This window comes from Danio rerio, chromosome 3 (genome assembly GCF_049306965.1).
Source record: "Danio rerio strain Tuebingen ecotype United States chromosome 3, GRCz12tu, whole genome shotgun sequence".
Taxonomy (NCBI): domain Eukaryota; kingdom Metazoa; phylum Chordata; class Actinopteri; order Cypriniformes; family Danionidae; genus Danio; species Danio rerio.
In genome coordinates, this window is record NC_133178.1 from 2,254,897 (window position 1) to 2,279,195 (window position 24,299).

The following is a 24,299-nucleotide window of genomic DNA, read 5'->3' on the forward strand; positions in this document are numbered from 1 at the left end:
CAGTGTGCTCAGCCTGCTGGTTTATCACACACACATTATTTATTCACACACATTTTTATCATAACACGATCTCTTATAACAAAATTACATGACTTTTTTTAATGCACATATTGGAATTTTGGTCAAAGTTTTTTTCCATTGTAGTTTATGCACATCTTTATGTTATGCGCATACGTTTTTTTATGCTCATTTTCAGCATTTATGCACATCTTTGTGTTTCCATCAACCAATATTTTATACGCATATCCAAAATGCACTTTAAATAGGTGGGTGGAAACATAGCCATAACATTGGGCAGATGTATGTATCTTGAAAAATGCCATGTTGGAAGTTATTTTGTTGATCCACTGTCAGCTGTCAGATGATTTTTAACTTGATTTTTTTATATCTGTGTTTAAAAGATGGAAGTTAAAGCCTGATGCACAGCTAATTAAGAATTGATATAATAAAATGTAATAGTTGGAAGATAAATCTTAGTGAGTGAATTTTTTTCTCAACTCGCAGGAGTACACCCACAGACAGGTGAAATCAGGTTTGGATCAAATTGTGGAGAAACCATCTATCAGGTAAGTGAATATTCTCCCAAAAAACTGATTCAGTTCAGTGAAGGATTGTCAGACTGATTAAAATCGGCAAGTCATTTTTATAAACCATTTACAATCTGACCTTTGTCTAAATCTATAAAGCAAATTTCCCTTGAATTTCTAAGTCACTCCAATGCAAGGATGACACTTTTGCTCACAAATTATACAGCTTTTTAGGGTGCTTTACACCTGTGAATTGATTCAGTTGTTCCGAAAAATTGTTACATTGTTGCTCTTTGCTTTTGGTGCAGTTCACTTTCACACTGCAAAGTTTCTAATCGGACAAAAAGAGCTAAAACAAGTCACGTGTGAGTAAACTCTTCACATTGGTCAGTGTGTCACGGTTTATTTTGCAGAGTCCCTCAGCTGTCAGGAGAGGTGGTGGTTTGGTGGTGTTTGACAAGGTGTGTGCGACGTGTCTGAAGAGCGAGGAGGGATGCGGTGGGGAGGGGTGAGAAGGGTGCGTGACGTATTTGAGGACCAGGAGGGAGACGCGCGATTCCCTGGAGATTATCACTCGTTTGCGGACATCCGGGATTCTGTAAATTTGCGGGAGACTACCAAAACTTCCAGGAGACTTGGGATGTCTGTTGAATGACCTCCCGCCCTACTCATAATTCTCTCTTCATATAGCCGTATGCATATGACATATCAATAAAACACAGTGATATAACCGGGCTTGGATCATTCGCTTTCTCACTACAATCGATCTGCTCCAGGGTTCGTTTCAATCAATGTTTTGGCGTGGATCCGAGCCCGATTGGTGGTTTCACATAACCGCGCTAACTGGGCAAACGAGACAGGTTCAGAAACAAAAGTGTAGGTGTGAAAGCACCCTTAGTGTCATATTATGTAGCACTGTTTATTTTGACAGCATATTTTGATATAGTTTTAGTGTTAGTCTTCCGACTGAAATGCTGTTTAGTTTTAGTCATTTTTCAGTCGTTTATAATTGTACTTTTAGTCTAGTTTTAGATTACTAAAATTCCTGGCATTAAAGTCTATGAAAACTTCAAATTATCAGTAAGATTTAGAGCTGTGAACCTACACTAGTCTCACGGTTCGGTTCGGTTACGATTATCATGCCATCAATTCAGTTCAATTCGATATTTCGGTGCATCACGGTGTATTGACGATGCTTTTATATTTTCTTCACAGCAGCAGCTCTTGTATTAAAATGTATGAATATATTTATATTATATAGGCTATTATTTGTAATACAATTGTGTCATTTAATACAAACAGTCAGATATATAAACTGTAACTTTAAAAAAAACGAGCATTTAGCAAATAATATAAACAAATAAAATATAAATATGCAGCTCAATTTCTGATCCTTGTCTAGTTCGCTTACAACCCTTTGATTGATTACACCCTCAACAACAACGATTGCGATTGGCTCTTTCGCGCTGCTCTTCAGATGAATTATAAGCGGCAGGCGGCAGCGGCGATCTCACAGCTGATCTATGATAGACACGGTGGAGAAAACTCTGCAGACATGCTCGTTTCTGTATCCAAAAGTAACGCTCTAAAACATCCGAGAGGAGAAGAAAAGCCACGCCCGCAGGTCAAATGGGCCACTGTGTGTGTGTGTGAGAAAGAGAGAGAGACAGAGCGAGAGCGAGCAAGAGAGAGAGAGAGAGAGAGATGGGGTAGGCTACTTTCATTCTCAAACACACACGGTGAAGTTGTGCACAGTTCATGAGTATTAAGTAGTTAGAGCGTTGTAAATACTCGTGATCCTCTCTCTCGCGACAAAGCACATATGAGGTAAATGACGTCAGTAATTACCGGTTATGATTATTACTGAACCGATACCGAATTGTCTGCGTCGCGGTGCATCGAAGAAACGATTAATTTTGACACCCCTAGTAAGATTATTATCAATGAACTTTTTCATTCTTTTCCCCACATAACATTTTTCTTCTCATTTTAAGTTTATCTGTCACAAAGACGATTGCACGACTGACCATGAACCCTCAACTGATGAAATTTGTGTTGTGTTTTTGCATCATAAAACAACCAAATAGATACTTTTCCAGCTTCTGATTTTCTCTGTTGGGAAGAGGTAAAGTGCCTCATTTTTACTGTTGGTCATCAGTTTTCAGTATTAACCCTTTAAATCGGTCTGTGCTAAAAAGGTTTTAGTCTTTTATATGGAGTTCAGTGGAGTAATAAAGCAGATTGTAGTGTGTGTGTGCAGAAATGCACTTACTGTGTTTACTGTGTTTGATTTTCTCAGGCGTATCTAGGTAAGTGTGGAAAGGACTCTCTTTTTCTCTCACACACACACGCACTACACTTCATGTAAAAACCAAAAAGTAAGCTTATTTGTACTGCAACTTAAGATCAACAGAAATGACTACAAATTTGACAACAGGAAAAATCAGCAGCAATCAAGAATGCAGGATTATAGGCTGTCATGGCTTTGCGATCAAAAAATGTAGTTACAAAGGGGCAATAACAGACTCCAACATAATAAAAGGGGAGCCTTGAGTGTATTGTTGAGTTGAAAACTTTCAAAGCATTTTCCCAACATATGTGTCAGATAAGATTTGTCACCAAAAATCATCAAATTTGCTGAAACAAAGAAATGAAGATGTAAAATCATCCCCAACAGCAAACCAGGGTAATAATTCTAGGGATGTCTTTTCACACTAGGCTAATTGAAAGGCCAGATCAAAGTACCTCAGGAGCCCGGTTTGGGTCTTTGGCCTCCAGTTGTTGTTAAAGTCTTACGGCTTTAAACCAAAAGAACCATGACTGAAATCTATGAATGCACACACTCTGACCTTCTCATCTAATAAACTGTGTTGTGGATTATACCAAAACATTAATGTTGCTCACTTTTGATTTTTTTTTTTACAAAATTTTAGTCTCATTATTTTGTCCTCTACAGGGGTGTCCAAACTCGTTCCTGGAGGGCCGGTGTTCTGCAAATTTTAGCTCCAACTTGTCTCAACACACTTGCAAGGATGTTTCTAGAAAGTCTAGTAAGAGCTTGATTAACTTGCCCAGGTGTGTCTGATTGTTGTTGGAACTAAACTTTGCCGGCCACCGGCCCTGTTCTACTATATTGCAAAGTGATGTAGTCACTGTCATGTTGTCCCATCTTCGTTTCATCTTATAGTCTTGGGGAAAAAAACTAATATTTTTCAGCATTATTTTTGTTAATGATATGAACACAGTTATGAAGTAAACGGGACTTTATGCGTTCATTCTATTGAGATGGAAACATAGAATTTAAGAGATTGTGCACACAAGCTGTTTCAGTCTGTGACTCTTTGGGCCCTATCATACACTCGGCGCAGTGTGGCGCAAGGCGTGACGCAGTAGTCTTTTGGTAGTTTAAGCTTGGCGCAAGAGTCATTTTGAGGCGTTGCGCTACGCTGTTTAAATAGCAAATGCATTAGCGCCCATAGGCGTTCTGGTCTAAAAAGGAAGGTGTTCTGAGGCGGACCGCTGGCGCGTTGCTATTTTGAGAAACTATAATAGATTTTTCATTAGACCAAAACAAACCCGGTCTAAACTCCAGTGCAGAGTTGCGCCTCGCTTACACACTGCTTAATACACACAAGAGAGCAATAGGCAAATATCTTTACATATGAAAAAATGTAAATATTAAGGATATATATATAGGATATAATAAGAATAGATATAGGATATAAATATAAAAGATTAAAATATTACAAAACATTATTTTCTAGCCTACATAAATATGAAAAATCACTGCTTTTATGTCTTCTTCATCTCGGGAGGCTTTTTCAGTTCATTCATAACAATTTGCTTTTGTATAATGTTATTATTATTAGCAGTATTATTTATTATATCCAAATGTATATTTGTTTTATTAAAAACAAGCTTAGATTTGCCCACCTGTCAGGTTTTGGACCATATGGGCCACAGCATGTGTTTTAGGATATAACTCAGGTTTTTGAGCACATTTTGCTATTATTATTCATTTATTCATTTGCTGAAAATTAGAACTGAGTTTTGAAATGAATATTTGCGCTTAACAAACAAAAGTATTTATTTATAGGCTAATTGATGTCTGTGTGTAAAGGTTTCCCTATCCAAGAGCGAAAGTGAAAGTGATCCATTATCTCTCATTCTCAGATTTCCCGTCCTTAAATTAGCAAAAACGCGTCCTGACACGCCCTGAAAGCGTTTGCGCCCTGCGTTTTGCGCATGGACCGTCAAAATAGAGCCCTAATTCTGAGGCTTGCATGTTTTTTATTCATTTGTTCCACGTGCTTATGTCATTCATTAATTTTCCTTTGGCTTAGTCCCTTATTTATCAGGGGTCACCACTGCAGAATGAACTGCCAACTATTCCAGCATATGTTTTACGCAGCGGATACCCTTCCAGCTGCAACCTAGTACTGGGAAACACTCACACACACACACTCATACAGTACAGTCAGTTTAGTTCATCAATTCCTCTATAGCGCATGTATTTGGACTGTGGGGGTAACTGGACCACACAAAGGAAATCCACGCCAACACGGGGAGAACATGCAAACTCCACACAGTAACGCCAACTGACCCAGCCGAGACTCGAACCAGTGACCTTCTTGCTGTGAGGCCACAGTGCCACTATTGTCAACTAATCAATAATTAGTTTAATTGACAACAGTTTTAATAACTGATAATAATTTTAATAATGAAAACAATTTGATCAATTAGTTCTTTCAGCACTGATTTGTTTAAAACTGGTTTTCATTTGGAAAAATTAAACTTCTTTTCAAGTGATTTAACCTTTTCATCATTCATTATGTTTCCATTTGATCCGGTTTTTCTTGTTATTTTAATGTTTTTCTTCTGTGTAGAACTTTCCAACATAGCTTTCTCTTTCATCCACTCCACCCACCTCGGTTCATTTACTTCACCTGCCTGTACACACAGATAATCATTTTCTTTGTTCCTGAAGGAATTAAACCACAAGACAACTTGCAGGTACAGTAAAACCTCTCGTTATACCCCTTCTCTTGATATTTTATATATTACATATTCTCGGTGCGGTAAATAAGAAGTGTTTTGTTTTATTATAAATGCATGTTTTGTTTTTAATGGTAGCACAATAGCTTTCATGTTCATCTGTTTTTGTTCTCTAAAACAAATCTGTGCGAAGTGTGAAACCTAAACCTTTAGTCCAAAAGGAGACATATATAAAATAAATATATAGCAGTTAGCACATAGCTTCATCAAAATGCTGTATTGGTTCTTTACAGCCAATGACAATGGTTATGGTTTAACATTGTACAGGATTGTTGCAACACAAATACAAAATGTATTCAGTTTAAAAGTCTTTTTCAGTTTTACTTTAATAAGTTTTGCCTAGTTATGTTTTATTATGCGTTTTAAAAATAAATAAAAAATTGACAATTACAGAAGTTCAAAAGAACTCAAACAGCTGGAGTCATCAAACCTGTTCTGCTGGATCAGTGAGCCATGGATCACATTGTGTAAGTTTGGTACAGTTTATATTATGCTATAGGATACAGATTACTTCTTATGAGCTTCACAGTTTAAAACTATCAAAGGTGACTGTGGCAAAGAGTCCTTAAAATAGCTAGTCTGAATTTAGAATAAAGGACCATTTAATTACTACATAAGCAGATATTGCTGTACTTTAATGTTCTGTAACTTCACCTTTTTGTTTTTGTTTTTAGAAACACATTGTAACCCTGAAATATTGTGTTTGTCCATGCCAATGTGCAATAACACAGAACACAAGGATTGAACACAGAGAAAAAAGGCTGACAACATCAATGGAGGACAGAATGGACAGAGAAAGCAATTGTGAGTGCTTAATGTCTACAAAACTGTATTAACAGGTGATGTGGCATTTGAGTGGGTTGAATAGTTTTCATTCCAGTTTTACTTTAATAGCATCTTTTTTTATCATGATGCACAGCACATTTCATTTATATGGAGTTACACAGGAACATTTAACTAGCCATTTAAATTAAAGAGCCAATGTGTTCAGTGAAGACTTGTGAAGTTTAGGTTCAGTCAGTTGTCATATCAGTTAATTTTTGCACAATGATCATCTGAATTAGTTGTAAACTAAGCGCTTATTTAACTTTTAAAAACTAGACCTTGTGAGTGAACAAATTGCATTCCTGATGTAATAACTAAATAGATGCAATGAAATTCGATGCCCTCTTTGTTGCATAATAAAACTGAAAGGGATTGTAAGTCCACCTCTTAAAAGAAAATATGGCTACAGAAAAACCTCAGCTCAAGATGGTCTTATATAACTGATCTCAAGCAAACTGCATGCTACAATGTGCCTTAATGCATGTATTCATGGAAACGGTGACACTACTGAATTTAAATCCTTAATTTTTGTGCCAATTACTGTGAGTGTAGCATTCCCATATGAGTTTAATTGCCCTTGCCTAATTTGAATACATTTTTGTAGAATTTTAAATAATGTAATTATTTTATAAAAAATATAAAATAATGGACTTTCACTTTTATATTTTGTGTAATTCATTTGAATAATTAGTAACTACTATATATATATATATATATATATATATATATATATACACACACACACACACACAGTTAAAGTCAGAATTATTCACCCCCTTTCAATTGTTTTTTCTTTAAATATTTCCCAAATGATGTTTAACAGAGCAAGGAAATGTTCACAATATGTATAATGTTTTTTTCTTTTGGAGAAAGTCTTAATTGTTTTATTTCGGCTAGAATTAAAGCAGTTTTTAATTTTTTTAAACACCATTTTATGGTCAATATTATTAGCCCATTTAAGCTAAATTTTGTTTTGATAGTCTACAGAACAAACCATCGTTATACAATAACTTGCCTAATTACCCTAACCTGCCTAGCTAACCTAATTAACCTAGTTAAGCTTTTAAATGTCACTCTAAGCTGTATAGAAGTGTCTTAAAGAATATCTAGTCTAATATTATTTACTGTCATCATGACAAAGAGAAAATAAATCAGTTATTAGAGATGAGTTATTAAACTATTATGATTAGAAATGTGCTGAAGAAATCTGCTCTCTGTTAAACAGAAATTGGGAAAAAAATAGTAACGGGGACTAATAATTCTGACTTCAACTGTGTGTGTGTGTATGTGTGTGTGTGTGTATATATATATATATATATATATATATATATATATATATATATATATATACATATATAAACACATATTTAGATTTTTTTAAAGCAGGTATTCATATTTTTTTCAGAACTGTATTAAATTAATTGATGTGCCCAAATGATACAAATAAAAAATGACCTATATATATATATATATATATATATATATATATATATATATATATATATATATATATATATATATATATATATATATGTGTGTATATGTAAAGGCGATGTTTAAAGATTTTTCCAAGAAAATCACATTTCATGATTGTATTATGCTTTGTGATATTGGTTATAATTTGTTACTAATTTTCTTGTTTTAAAAACAAAGATGTTACAATATACCCAGTAAAAATAATGGCAGACATTTAGACCAACGTGGGCGAAAGTAAAAATCTTTCTTATATTTTGTAATGACAAAGATTAAAAAAGTACAAAGATTCTGATCATCAAATACACACTAGTTATTGTGGGCAACATTGAGAAGATTATGGGTAATCCAACAGATGTGACTTCACAATGACTATAATAGTATATTTCCTACTACAGACAGCAACTGGTTGGTCGGGTCACACCTTCTTAATAACTTATTTTGTGTTCAGAACAAGAACAAAATTCTTTTAGACTTGAACAGGCATCAGCATTGTTTAGTCTATTCAGCTGTCACTTTAAGACCTGCACACATTGTCAATCATCTGTTTTTCTTTTAACTTTTTAGTTTCACTTTAGACAACAAATTTTTCATGTAAGTATTGCATAATTTACATAAAACTAATATTTTACAAGAATAAAAGAAACATAAAACACAAACATAAGAAATGAAAACAACAAAGAATTAAAATTATTAAAAACAGATTAAAAAAGTGTTAAAACATTTTTAAAGGAATGAAAAAGTTTTAAAAAATAATTATTGTGGTCACCTAGTAGAGTACCAACCAGACACACTAGAGGGCACTCTAAGGGAATTTGGCCAAGACGCAGGGGTAACCAGTGTTGCCAACATAGCAATTTTGTTGCTAGATTTAGCAACTTTTCATACTACCCTAGCAACCTTTCCCCTGGGTAGGGTTTGACCAGCTGGTTGTAAGTTCTTTCTTAAACTGGAACATAAAATCCACACTAGGGGTGTAGTAACTACTAGCTAGTTTGTAACTAAATTTGCTCTTACTTTGGTTGCGCTACATGTTTTTAAGGCAAATCATAGTTAGCAAGTCTTAAGGTCACCATTAAGTAATGTGTAGTTGCATTGAATGACGTAATGTCTAATAAGAAGCATTTAAATCGTTAATCTTTTTTAACATTCTGCAACTAATGTGTCCATATATAACTGTCCTATGAAAATTAAATGACAAATTACATGTGTACATTACATTAAAGTCAGTCACTAATAACAAATGAAGCACATACCTGCATTGCAAGCCGTGAATGCACGCAAAATACACATGAAGTTATTCATTAAACATTAAACTTGATTTTTTTAATATCCTACACATGAAAGATAAAAGAGCAGGGAGAAAAACTCGTGACAAGATGTTCTCATTTAGTCATGCGATCAACACAAAACACTCCTTGAAAGAAAATAAACTTCTTTCACAAACTAAAAATGTGAGATTTGGGAACAAATAAATGCTGTGAGCGAGATCTCTTTTCTACCATTATACATGGGGAGAGTCTGCCGTAAATATTTAGTTGGAACGTAGCGTTATGTTTAAACTAAGTTAAGTGGTGCAACACAAAAATATTTAGTAGTGTGTAAGTTGTAACTTTGTGTCTCTTTAAGTCACGACTAGGGTACTTTTTTTATTTAACTTGAAATGTTATTGTGTCAAAGGAGATTTATGTTTTCAAATAAATTGATAAAACAACAGAATTAGTCAATTACATGACAATTTTGTAGTAATTTCACATCAATCTACCCAAATGTTATATCAAACAACAAGTTCCTAACTTTAGATCGGCCCACCTCAGTTCACGACTGACTATATTAAAATAAGGTCATTTCCATTTCAGTTTCTAATGACACGATCACGTCTTTTTCAAGAAAACAGCAGCTTTAGAACTTCAAATGTTCAACAACCCTAACAGTATTATATTTCTTAAGAATAAAAAAATAATTACTCAGATGAGGTTCAAACTCGGCTCGGCGGCATCATACTCAACTTGCTGACCACTGGACCACAACCGTGCTGTTACGCTGGTGCGTTTGGAATAAAGAAAAAAAATATTGCACTGCCATCTGCAAGACTCTTTTAACCACAGTATTACTTTCTATTGATGGCTTAATCTTTTTATATTTCTGATCAAGTTATGTCAGATTTATTATTGTAGTGAATCATCTGATTTTCATTGAGCATGTGTAATATTCATTAATATTAATTATTCAAAGTCTTATTTTCACTAAGGTGCTGTTGTTTGGGGTGGAATGATAGTTACCTCATCATTACCCTGCAGGCTGCATTTTGCTCACGAGGCTGCGAGAAAATAAATAAAAAGAGCGGAGCTGCGGCAAAATAATGAATGAAAAGAGTGAGGCTATGGTCAAATAAATAAATAAATGAAAAAAGTGTGACTGCTAAGACTGCAAGCAGCTAGGAACATCGGCCCTTGCAGCCAAAAAAAAATGGACCGGCCCACCGGGAATATTCCCGGTCCTCCCGATTAGCCTATCATGGCATGACCACAGATCTTGCTGCAATAGATATTAGACATAAACATCCACTTGAGAATAAAACCACAGCGAGTCAGTAACACATCAATGATTCTTCACTACAAACATTAGTAATTTAAAGATTACTTATTTAAAGATAATATATTAATTTTAATTGTAGTGCTGTATCGTCCGGCAACAAATATGGTTTCATATTTTACTTATAGCTAGGCTTCATTTTAACTTGCACACTGCTGGTGAAACATGCCCCGGGTGCATTAAGACAGAAAAAGTGTGTCCTACAGGTGGTTTGTCCAAAAATATTGTATATCCCCAACACTCTCGCATCACCTATGTCTCCTTAAACATACTGGAATTGAGTCTAACCATGAATTGTGTAAGTTTGTAAGATTTTTTAAGTTCACAGGTGGTTAGCATGTTATCTAATTAATATAGGCCAATAGCCGAATACTTGAATAGAAATTAATGTAGATATTTAAATTTTTGTTATTAATGATAATTTCCTGGTCCTGTATGTGCCTGTTATAAATGTTCAATGTAATATTGTGCAGAAACAGAATTTACATTATCCAAAATATATGGCTTTGTCTGTATTATTTGTCTCTGGCTATTTAACGAGGTTTACTTTGCTGAAAAGAGAACTACATCTACTTCACCAAGAGGCCAGCAAATTTATTGTATTTCAATTTTATTCCCAGTAGAATAAATCGGAAATTGTATTTGCCATTTTGATACCCAAGGGAAAGAAACAAAAACCTGCATTCCATACTTCGTTGAATTTTATTATTATTTTTTAAATATTGAAAAGCTTTAGAGAAGTTAACTTATTGATTTAAATTACTTATAGTTTTAGTCATTGGCTTCAAAATAAAGTAAAACTGACTACGTTTTTTTGTAATTTTTGATAATAATTTAGTATTTATACGAAGGTTTTACATTCTAGTGTCATAATGAAGCCAAGGGTTTTGTGTCCAGCCATTTGTAACACAATGTGAAAGAAAAGAATCACAAACCTAAATAATCCCAAGAAATATGATCACATCTTTATATTGTTTTCAAGTGAAGTTTATTTATAAACTAATTTCGAGAGGATCATGTGCTTATGATAGCTTGCGGCTGATCCCGCATTATTTAATTTATGATTCGCCTATTAGACGATTCACAAGACACTATAATTACCCCAAGTTCCATACAACAGCCATCTTCTTTTCACCCCTACTCCTCCTCCTTTCCTAGATGGGTGGCATGGTGGCCCAGCAGTTAGCACTGTTGCCTCACAGCAGGAACGTCACTGGCTCTAGTCCTTACCAAGCCAGCCGACGTTTCTGTGCTGAGTTTACAACACATTCTCCCCACGCTCATGTGGATTTCCCCCGGGTTCCCCAGTTTCCTCCTACCGTCCAAAAACATTCAACTTAAACTAACTGACTAATCCAAATCAGCACTATAGACATGCTCCTAGTAAGTAGTTATCTCTAAAGAGCAATCACTATCTGTTCAATAGCTACTACAGCAGGGGAGTTCTCCACATCTACCTGAGCTCAAACTCCCCTCTCACCTTGCGAGGATCTTATGAGCTCAGGGCTCTCTCTCCCAGGACAAACTTTACAATCAATAATCAGCTAAGTATGAACTCTTGAAATAGTATTTAGTGAGCAGTACAGTCAAATTAACACCCCATTTATAAAATATAACATGAAAAGGTTTTTTTTTTTTCATGTTGTGCAATGTTATGAGGAAAAAGCAATAATGTGCACACTGGCATGTGCACAACAGAAGGTTCAGCATTTTTGTATAGGTGGCATTCAATAAAATCATACTATTTAACACATGACACAATATGATAAAATACTGTAAAGTCAAAACAGGGACTATTAGTTAAATGTGATCAGTTTGTAATTTATGCACTTAGAATTACTAAGATGTCACTTCTGCGCTTTAGTATGTAGCACCATATACAATGCTGCAATCGTGTCAATGTTTTGTTTTGTTTTCTGCACTGCAGTGATTACATGCAGAAGTCTGGACTGGAATCCACCTGCCATGAGTAAGTATTTCAGTTAAACTTAGGTGGGGTAAACATACTCATTGCAGTTGAATGTAGAGAAAACCATGTCTTTTATTTAGGTTGTAAAGAGTTACCTCTGACCATTGTGCTATTTGGAAACTCTCCATCAGTCCAGTCTGGACAAGACAACATTCTGTTTGGAGAAATACAGTTCAGTTCTAATGCTACAGAAGCATCAAGGATTGTTCCTGTTGTGAGGGAAATAGCTAAGCGCAATGTCAATGTGATCAATATGACTGGCTTACACGAGGCTGAACTATACCTGGATTCTGCACATTTCATTGATCAACTAGTGAAAGTGACTGCAATCCATGCCTTTGTCTTTGTTGTGCAACTGGGCCAGCTTACAGATGCTGATAAGCTGAGTCTTGAATGGCTTCAGAGAGTGTTTGGTGACAAAGTTCTTCAGTTTGTGCTGATTCTCTTCACATATGAGACAGAAGAAGAATGTGGCTCTATTATAAAAGATCCAAAGACAAACCCAGATCTGGAGCAGCTGCTGAAGAAATGTGGAGGACGATACCACACCTGCAATAAGATGATGAACAGCCAGTCAGAAATGAGAGAACTGATGAACACGATTGAGTGTCTGAATAATGAAAATCAACAGCAGTGCTACACTGGAGAGATGTATAACACAAAATTAAGGCAAAACTATCAAAAGAGTGAAATTGAAAGAGGTTAGAAATTAATGTTTTATTGTTTTAATGATTCAGTATAAAATAACTACCAAAATGAGTGATCACACACAGGAGTTACTTCTTCAGAGAACCAATTTTGATTTCAGGTTTTCTTTTTTCCCAACCAGAAACCAGCAAGAAAGAGAATGCAGAGCATTTCACAAGCCAAAAAGAGACACACAAGGTATGTCCTGGCTGGAGCGTAATTATATGTAATGTTGCAACTTACAAAATGATTATAAAGTCTGAAAAACATGTTGCTGTTTCATTCACAGGAAATAGTTTCTACAGAAGAAACTGGAATGAAAGCAGAACAGGAAATTGATGAAAAAACAAAGCATCTTTTTGACAGACTTCATCTGCAATGCAGACATCATAAACTGAGAACTACAGATGTTCTTCTGTTAACTCCACATTCATTACAGTCCCATGAGTCTTGTGCTGAGGAGAAGCTGACCCAGACTTTCAAACAAAAACTACTTATGATGAACTATAATGCGAGATACATCAGTGTTGAGGAAGGCAATAAACAGCAAAGGGACAATGATTCATATGAAGAAATTTGTGATATTTTTAATGCAGTGTCTTTTTCTAACAAAAGAACAAGTCAGTCTGAGCGAATTCACCCGATGGATGTTCAGATGGCTGTGTTTCATTGTGCTGATGGTTTCCTGAAGCAGCTGATGGTCACTAAACTGTCCCAGTGTCAGTTCGCTCTGCCTCTGCTTGTTCCTGATCCAGAAACTCAACAGATTGAGTTTCCTCTCTGGACATTCAGACAAATCAACAAGAGCTGGAAGATCAGAAACACCAACAATGAAACCATCAGTCAAACCCAGCCCATCTACAAGGCACAAACTCCAATGGTGTTTTCCTTCAGGTTTGGCTCTGTGTCTTCATCCAAGTCTCAGCTGATGAACAGTCTGATCAATGACAAACACAACACGTTCTTCCACAGGAACTGCCCAGGCAGCAGCAGATCCAGAGTCCTGATGGATGGAGTGGTGGAGATCGCCTGGTTCTGCCCTTCTGGAACAAATGATGATAAATTCACTGACTGTGTGGCCTTCTGTAATCTACATGGAGATGCGGGAGACCACGAGAAACAGTGGAAGATGCTCACTGAGATGGCCTCAGTCAATGTGCTTCTTCTACAGAAACTAGACAGAAAAGACAAACATGCAGCAATAATTAATAGCCTTTACAAAGACAAAAAGCCACTGATTTGTCTCATTGCTGATAATGATTCTGCTGTAACTGAGCATATAAAAGGAAAATTTTGGATTGGATTAAAAGACAGAAATCAGTCAGAAGTCTCTAAAGAACTTAAAGGAGCTATAAATGATTGTCTCTCAGAATCATCTCCCACTTTCAGACTTGAAGATGTGTCCAAACACTCAGACATCAGAGTAGATGAGGAAGATGATGAAGACTGCAGGAGAGGAAGAGCAGCAGCACAGCAGATGATCAGTTTACTGAAGGAGAAAAAACTGACAGAAATCAAAGAATCATTTCTGCCTCATCAGGGGAAACTGTGGCATCAGTGGAGTCAGAAGAACAAAGAGCTACATCGACTTCGAGGAGATGAGTTAGAAATGGGCATCAGTAGAAAAATAACAGACTTAAAGCAAATCCGCCAACAGCAGCTTAAATCTGACATCAGTGAGTTTATGGAGTTCTTCATTAAACAAATGAACTCAGACACCAGAAATAAAAATGCTTATTTTCTGAAATGGCTTGAAATCCTATTGGATGATTATATTTCTGATGACCTTTCTGCTCTGCAACACAAATATGATGAAAAGTGGTCAGCAGTGTTAAAATTGAAAGAGACTGATGTTTACGAATCTGATCAAGTCAAAGCTGAACAAGCTGAACTTGAGAGAATATCTGAGGATCTTCAAGGGGCAGCTTTTGGTCTGGAGCACATCATGAGGGAGATCGGTCAGATCTATGAATCATGTTCATCTGTGAAGGAGAACAAGAAAGATCTGCCAGTTCACTTCTCTTCTCTCCCGAGTCTCGCAGCAGAGATGATGATCTCTGGGTTTCCACTGGAGCTGATGGATGGAGATGCTGCTCATGTTCCTCTGGTCTGGATCTCTGCTGTTTTTGATCAACTCGTCCAGAAACTGGGAGACCAGATCAGAGTCTTTGTGCTGTCAGTTTTAGGGATTCAGAGCTCTGGGAAATCCACCATGCTGAACGCCATGTTTGGACTCCAGTTTGCCGTCAGTGCTGGCAGGTGCACCAGAGGAGCTTTCATGCAGTTGGTCAAAGTGTCAGAGGAGATGAAAACACAGATGAACTTTGACTATATTCTGGTTGTTGATACTGAGGGTCTTCGTGCTCTAGAACTGGCTGGAAGATCAACAAGAGATCATGACAATGAATTGGCCACATTTGTTGTTGGTTTTGCAAATCTGACACTGATCAACGTCTTTGGGGAAAACCCATCTGAGATGCAGGACATTCTTCAGATTATTGTTCAGGCTTTCCTGAGGATGAAGAAGGTCAGACTGAATCCCAGCTGTGTGTTTGTGCATCAGAACATTTCAGACATCACAGCTGGAGAGAAAAATAAAGAGGGAAGGAGACGACTGCTTGAAACACTGGATAGGATGACCAAACTTGCTGCTGAAGAGGAAGTCTATGATGCAGAATGCTTCAGTGATGTCATTAGATTTGATGTTCAGAATGATGTGAAGTATTTTGCTCAGCTCTGGGAGGGCAGTCCACCAATGGCTCCACCAAACCCAAAGTACTGTGAGAATATTCAAGAACTAAAGGAAACAATAATTTCTCAAGCCTCAAAATCAGATGGAATGACATTAAAAGATTTAAAAGATCGTATTAAAGATCTCTGGGAGGCTTTAGTTAAAGAACGTTTTGTCTTCAGCTTTAGAAATTCTCTGGAGATTTCAGCCTATAGGAAACTAGAGAATGAATACAGCAAGTGGTCCTGGAGTCTTCGCAGTGCCATGTTGGAAATTGAGAACAAACTAAACAATCAAATAGAAAATGAAGCAATTCATAAGGTTGAGGAATCTGATTTACACATCGAACTAAAAAAGACAAGTGAAGAAGTTACAAAGTCTTTGGAAGAGTTCTTTGAGAAAGACAAAGATGCTGGAATATTAATTAACTGGAAAACATCATTTAATATCAAAGTCATGGATGTTCAGGAGAACATTGTGAGAGGAACAAAGAGAAAACTAAACGACATTCTTCAGCAACGAGACATGAAGAAAAAGATTGATGCTCAGAGGACACATCATGAAAACACTCTCTATGAAAAGAGCAAAGAACTTGCCCTAAAACTCAAAGATAAGGCAAACAATGATGATACACTGAAAGCAGAGTTTGATTCATTTTGGAAACAATGCATGAACAAGATCACCACAGATATTCAACCTTCTGTCAAACATGTTGAGATACTGACTGATGTAAAGCGAATTCTCACTGACGTATATCAGGGATGTCTTCCTGTAGACCACTTGGAAGAGGGTTCTGAGTACAACAAAATCTTTACAGTCACAAGTTATTCTCAATATGTTGTTTTTAAAAGGTCCACAAAAAGAGAGCGTACAGAGGCTGGAAAAGATGCTAGCACAACAGAAAAAGAATACCATCCATCTCTGTCTACAGAGTTTGCAAATAATATAAAAAACTTTGTCGATGATGTCTTTCAGGGGTCAAGCAAGATGATTGAGTCATTTAATATTTCAAAGATGGGCTACAACATTAGCTACATTCAACAACTTATTGATCACATCAAGGCAAGAGTAACAAAATACCAAGAGGTATCAGTGAAGTATGTGTTCAAGAATGAATTCTTTGTGGATTTGGTCTGTTATATCTGCCAGAGAGCAAGCAAGATGATAACAGACCAACACAGTCTCTTCAGAGATGCCAATGATCCTCTTCTCTACTTGGAGAGAAAAAGAGTGGAGTACTATAGTATTTTCCAGAAATACTGTCATGGAGCTGCATCAGCTGCTATTTTTGGTCAAATTATTTGTCAGAAACTGAAGGAGCCCATTGAGCAGAGCATCTACAAGAAAACTGCCAGAGATCTGACAGAAGAAATGAGATCAAACTGTGAATCACTGAATGGAAACAGATCAAATCTGGAGAAACACATCCTGAAGACACTGGCAGAAGAGGAGGACTTTGGCAAATACATGAACTACATTCATAATCCCCAAGATCACTTCAAGAGTTTCATCAGAGATGAAGTCAGGCGCTACATCAGAGATAAGTTCAGCATCAGTGTTTTACCCAAGATGAAGGAGAACATTAAACTCCTGCAGCAGAAGATCATGAACGCAGCACATCAATCTACTGAACATGTTCAAGTCAACAGTGGAGATGTTGGTTTGTGGTTGAAGAGTTTCACACAGCAGCTCTCAGATCAGCTGATCTTCTCTGAAAAAGACCTCAGTGGAGTCAAACATGATGATGTTGATGATTTCACACTCCTAGAAGATGTGATCAGACAAGAGCTTACAGCTGTAATGTCAGACATCAGCAGCAGATTCAACACAGACACATTTCCAGTAAAGCTGGACTATAAGTTCAGACCAGATGAGCTTCTGATTGATCACTTCTGTCAGTGCTGTTGGGTTCAGTGTCCGTTCTGTCTGGCCATCTGCACAAACACCATAGAGGATCATCATGAGGATCACAGTGTTTCTTTCCACCGTGTAATTGGTCTAAATGGAATACATCACCAGAATACCTCCTACTTGTCTGCCCATATCTGCACATCAGCAGTAGTAAATAGCAAGCTTTATTTTTGTCCCGATGAAACACGTAGAGTTCTCTGGAGAGATTACAGAACAGCAGGAGACATTTATGAAAAGTGGAGCATCACCTCTGATCTCTCTGAACTGCCCTACTGGAAGTGGTTTGTGTGCAGATTCCAGAAAGATCTGGAAAAATACTATGATAAAACATTTGAGGGGAGTGGTGAGATCCCAGAAACATGGAGAATTTACTCACAACAGGAGGCATTTGACAGTTTGGATAAATACATTTAAACAAACAAGTCTCTTTTTGAGTCTTTACTAATCACAGACAACCATTTTAGGCAATTAGATCAGTTTTAGGTTGCTGTTTGATTTAAATAAATCAGAAACCAGCTAAACTGCAGTTTACAGGATACATCAGATTTTGATAAAAAAAAAAAAAAAAAGTTCTGTTTTAAGACCGGGTTGGTCAATTTTGGTTTAAAAATAACATGGTTTGAAAGTTTCTTCATATAGGTTGTCCTACCTGTCTATTCAAATATGTAGTTGCATATCTATTTGCACTCTATTTATAAAGACAGTATATGACATCAGTGTGCAGAGTGAAAATGGAAAGCTGACAACAAATCAGACATACCTTGGTGTACTCACACTAGATAATCTCAAATGGAAAAGTTGGACCAACTAGTTTGACTATTGTGATTGATACATGTATGTTTATATTTCACTGGCTTAAGATGCTGTATAAATCCTAGTAAGGGCGAAAAAACCCACATTTTACAGTTTTAACTACTTAGGTACAGGTATCCTTTAATATTTTCAATTAAATTCCATGGGTTTGGTCCAGGGGTTTTCTTGGATTATGTGACAATACTTCTACTGTCTTTGTAACATGTTTATTTGTCTTGTTATTAGTAGGGATGGCTGACATAAAACTGATGCTTGGAGAGGGTGTCAAGATTCCAAAGAGCGGATGTATTAAAGGGCACCTAATTTACCCCTTTTTTCAGATTTAATACAAGTCTTTTGCGTCTCTAGAATGTGTATATAAAGTTTCAGATCAAAATACCCATCAGATTTTTCATTATACCTTTTACAAGATGCTGTTTTATACTGATTTCCAGCAGGGGGTGGTTTTGTCGTACTGCGCCTTTAAGACGAATCTTTCCCGCCCACTATTTCTACATGCCTCCTCCCTCAGCTGCGTCAGACAACAGACACACTTACAGGAAGAAGGGCTCACTTAGCGTTTGTGAGATACTACAGTAAGAACTAACCTTTACTAATCAGTATTGTGAAGTTGCATTGATGAGTCACACACAATATCGTTACAAAGTAACGCGCGCGCCTGCGCACACACACACACACACACACAAGCAGGCAGGCAGGCAGACAGACAGAGCGCGCTTAGCTTAGTTAAGGCTAACCTCCACTGCTGTGTGGATATCTGTTATGCTAATGTACAAAATAAACCTGATTTAACTTCCACAAACTGGGATTGAAGCGTCTTCTTTTATAATTGTTCTGACACGCGGCTGTGCTGATGAAGTAAAGCTGAAGTAAAACGCTGTAATTAATTACACACATACTCTGTTTTAAAACACTTTAAACATGTGAAACTTACTCTTAATCACATTTGATGATGATTGCTGATCCTAGCGAACAGAACAGAGCTTTTATTCCCGGTTGCTTTGCGTATGTCTGTCTGGTCTTGTTGACATATACATGCGACTACCGGAACATGTTAATGCGCGCAGCTGTCAATCAATTCGGTGGGCGGGGGGATCGCACACCTACGTAATGGTGCGATCGATTTGAAAACAGCTCCAATTGGCCGACCCTTTTTTTGTAGTTAAATTTAAAAAAAAGGACTGGGTGTGTTCATATCACCCCAGTATGACGGTCTATACACTATACCAACACACAGATCTGTCCAAACAGCTTGAAAAGTAGATTTTTTACCATAGGTGCCCTTTAAAACACTGCTCTGGAGCATTTCGAAATACCCAGGTCACATGACTAAAGCAATTGAAAGGATTGGTCATTTCACAAGTGTTTTGAGACCTGGCATTCCTGACTAATCTGCTTGTGATAGACAGGGTCAGAAACAATACTACTATCGCATATAGCCTAGTGGTCTTTAAAGGCACAGTGCAACTGCATTGTAAACATCCCAAGTTTGAGTCCCAGCTTGTACAAAAATTGTGATTTGATGTCTTTAATGTCTATTTTCTCAAGAAAAAACAGCATATTTATTCACAAAGAGTTCATTCGAAAGTCAGAACAATATTAAACAAATTAAATTACAAGAAAAAAGCAATAAACACCCAAACTTTAAATGATTAGTTGGTTCACCTGGATTCAAACCCAACATGTCTGCATGTCCGTCAGGAACACTACCCACTCCACTAAAATACCTAATAGTTCAGCCATAAAGTGTGAGGCATAACTTCTCAATTCACATAACTGTTTCTTTGAAATTGTTTCAAAGCAATACCTCAAAATCACTACTAAGCTCGCTGTAGAGATGGGTTTTGAAACTTTTCAAAGCTTCCACACATTTGCTTTGACTATTTCAGTGTTTCACAAAGCCATGCTTTGCCCACCACTAGCTGTCAGGTCTCTTATTTTTGTAGTTTCCTGTTTCCTGTCTTGTTTCATGTATCTAACTCCCATTGGTTGTTTCATGTTACGTGATTCCTAGTGTTTGATAGATATAACCCTGATGTTCCCTTTAAAGTTTGTGTAATCCTGTTAATGTTGAATTTGATTTTTGTTTTGTTATGCTACGCCATACCATGTGTTATGTTTATGTTATATGATTACTACTACATTAAAACTGTTCTTGGGTTCTTAAATTTGTCTTCAGTAGATTCATTCATTGCGATTTTTTATTTTTATTTTCTCATGTAGTTAAAATTGTAGCATTCTTTGATGCTTTGTTCTATATATTAAGAATAAGTCAATATTATGATATATATTATATAATATTATGAATTAAATTTAAAAAAAGGAAAATTTGAATAATTCTCAGTTACAAAATGTTTTCTTGCCAATTTTGTGTTGCACAGTATTTTTATTTATATAGCGTTTTCACTCTTATCTGACATATACAGTTCAAATTTATGGATCAAGCCAGCTTATGATCGAAATTGGGTGTGTTGAATAAGAAAGACTTACCAATGTGTGGTTATATTTTCAGGCATGTGACTGTTCCTGTCCCAGATGTTCTCCTGCTGGTTTCCCTGTGCTCCTCTATGTTTCTCTACTTAATAGTTGTCTCCACTCTTGTTTCTTTGTTTGCCCTGTGTATTTAAGCCCCTAAGTTCCAGTTCTTTGTCGACTGTTGTTGTATGTGAATATGTCCTCCTTTTTCTCCAGCCCTGTGTTTCTTTGAGAGGTTTTTTTCAGCCGAGCTCGGGCCGATTATTACCTGCTATCTGGGGCTAGCCACGATGGAAGAAATTGTCTTGTTTTTAGCTTTGCGAAATATGCAAAGTGTAGTAAAAGCAGTGAATGGTTCAGTCCAGATTTACCCCCAAGCAGTTTATGTAATGGTATGGCCCTGGAGTGTGTGTGTGTGTGTGTGTGTGTGGTGTGTGTAGATGCAGATGTAGCCTTTGCCTGTGTGCGTACTGGTGTTGGAGGGAATAAAGTTATTCTATGTGAAGCCTGTGTGTATTAATAGCCACAAAAAGCTAAAGTTACAACACGAAGTTCGCCCAACTTTAAAATGCTTTTGAGGAGGTGGTGGGAAAGGGCCATTATCGCACAAGAGAGATCTCAGGTCTGGTGGGAGCAAATTGTGGCGATTGACCACTTTCATCTGTGTTTCCTCTGTTGTTGTTGTTTACGGCGTCGGCATCTCCACACACGCTCTTCCTTCTATGTCATTAAACCGCGGAGAAGCAGCACATTGTCGCAAGTTTAATGATGTACAGAATGGAACGCATCAATAAATCCGATCTGCCTGTTTACATGACAGTCGCATCGTCACATATCCGATCTGTATCTGATTTATTTCCACATATGAAGGAGGCCTGAAACCCATCTCTGAATATCCGAATGCATGCGTTTTTTTTTTTCGTGTTTACACGCTCATAGAACAGATCTCAATCTTTCAAAATGAGCCTGGGTTACAATTGAATGAACAAATATATTTTTCTGTTTTAATAAAAATTCTGAAAATAAATCTGTTTTATAAACCCCCGTAGGGTTACTTTATCACCAGCTTATTCATTTAAAAGTCAGCTCAAAATAAACTCTTAAGATTAATAAGATTATTCTTAGAAAACAGTTTTTTAAATTAAAAGCATAATTAATCTTGTGTGGACCCACAATAAAAATAAAATGTCCTTTATCCAGTCTGTAACATGTCAGAAAATTAATTGTAACTCAGTGAATACTGACACAAAACAGAAGTCTACCGAAAAGTAAGAATATCTGTTTTTAAATTATGTAATCCGCTCATAAAACCAATATTAGTTAATGTAGCATAGAACATATCATAAAAAAGCAGGGAGCCACATGTGGACCAACCAAACACATCGATTCAGTTCAGTTCATCCTTATTTCTATTGTGCTTTTGTGTCAAAGCAGCTTATCATAGATGAAGTACTAGTAAGTTGAAACTGCTTCAGTTCAGTTTTTAGAGTTGAAGTTTAGTTTAGTTCAGTGTCATGTAAATGCCACTGCTGAAAGCCAAAGCATGTTCATTGAGTTTTACTGCAGTGAATACGCTCTTCAGAGGATTTTGAACTGCAAGGTATGAAGATTTCACATTTTACTCTGATCAAGATGGCAGCTTTGACTACAAACCAGAGTATTTTCATCCGACCGAGCATACACATTCTGAGAAGTAAGTTACTTTTCATTATAGAATTGTGAAGTTATAATATAACCTATTTTTAACAAACTGCATTTTGTCTAGTTCTGGACAACCTTTTATTTTTAATGTTTTATTCTGTCACAGTGAAGTCTTGAAATGCATCAGACATAGTCAAATTAAGTCTCATAAGTATAATCATTATATTAGAGATATGTGTGTGTGGGAGAGAGTGAACAATTTTCCACAAAATGTGTAAGCAATATTTGTGAACGTCCGTGAAGTGAAAGTCCATTTAGGTTAGTTTATGACATCTGATATCTTTTTTTTTTTTTTAAACCCCTAACCTGTATACACAGGAAACTTTTTATTTTATATTCAGTTTTAAATAGACAATGTGTGTTTATATTATGTAGGCATAGGGTTAAGTATAGAGATAATATATATGTTTACAAATATAGAACATTTTCTATACAAACATTTACATTAAAACTGGTAAATCTTTTAAACTTCTCACATTCTGTCTTTATTTGTTCCTTCAGACTGCCTCACAACATTCTGGATAATCAGCATGTTAAAACTAAGGGTATGTAAAATAAAAAGGTACGTGGAAAAAGTAACAGCATGCAGATGAAATCTTTCACCAGCAAGCCTTTAAAGCACATGAAACTAACCCTCTTTTGTCTTGCACTGTCCTGTGAGTAACTCTGCTCAACCACTATATTATGTTCTGATGTGAATGTACAGTTAAAGTCAGAATTATTAGCGCCCCTGTTTATTTTTCCCCCAATTTCTGTTTAATGGAGGGAAGATTTTTTCAGCACATTTCTGAACATAATAGTTTTAATAACTCATTCCTAATAACTGATTTATTTTCTCTTTGTCATGATGACAGTAAATAATATTAGACTAGATATTCTTCAAGACACTTCTATACAGCTTACAGTGACATTTTAAGGCTTCACTAGGTGAACTAGGCAGGTTAGGGTAATTAGGCAAGTTATTGTATAACGATGGTTTGTTCTGTAGACTATCAAAAAAAAAGTTAAGCTTAAAGGGGCTAATAATTTTGTCCCAAAAATGGTTTTTAAAAAATTAAAAACTGCTTTTATTCTAGCCGAAATAAAACAAATAAGACTTTCTCCAGAAGAAAAAATATTATCAGACATGCTGTGAAAATTTCCTGAATCTGTTCAACATCATTTGGGAAATGTTTAAAAAAGAAAAAAAAAATCAAAAGGGGCGGATAACTCTGACTTCAACTGTATGTACAGTATTGAGACAGAGGTGCCAGAGTGCTGTAGCATGATACTACAATATATTTTCAAAAGCAGAATGTGGAGACATTTTAATAACCCACAATCAAAAATCATATCACAATGGGTGCAGAGCCAGTGATTGTTTTGTAGGCAAACATCAGTGCCCTGAATATGATGCGAGTAAGTATTAGAAACCAATTTAAACTGATGAAAACCGGTGTTAAATGTGCTGTTTTGATCAAAATCCCGGATCTGTAGGTGTAATTTTCATTCACTCCACCCTCTCTTGAGTAAATTTACTCCACACTTCTGTACATAC

General features: G+C 36.3%; 1 pseudogene; it reads left to right on the forward strand.

The window, feature by feature from the left end:
- gvinp1l (GTPase, very large interferon inducible pseudogene 1-like) lies at window positions 5,468–20,754 on the forward strand (annotated as a pseudogene).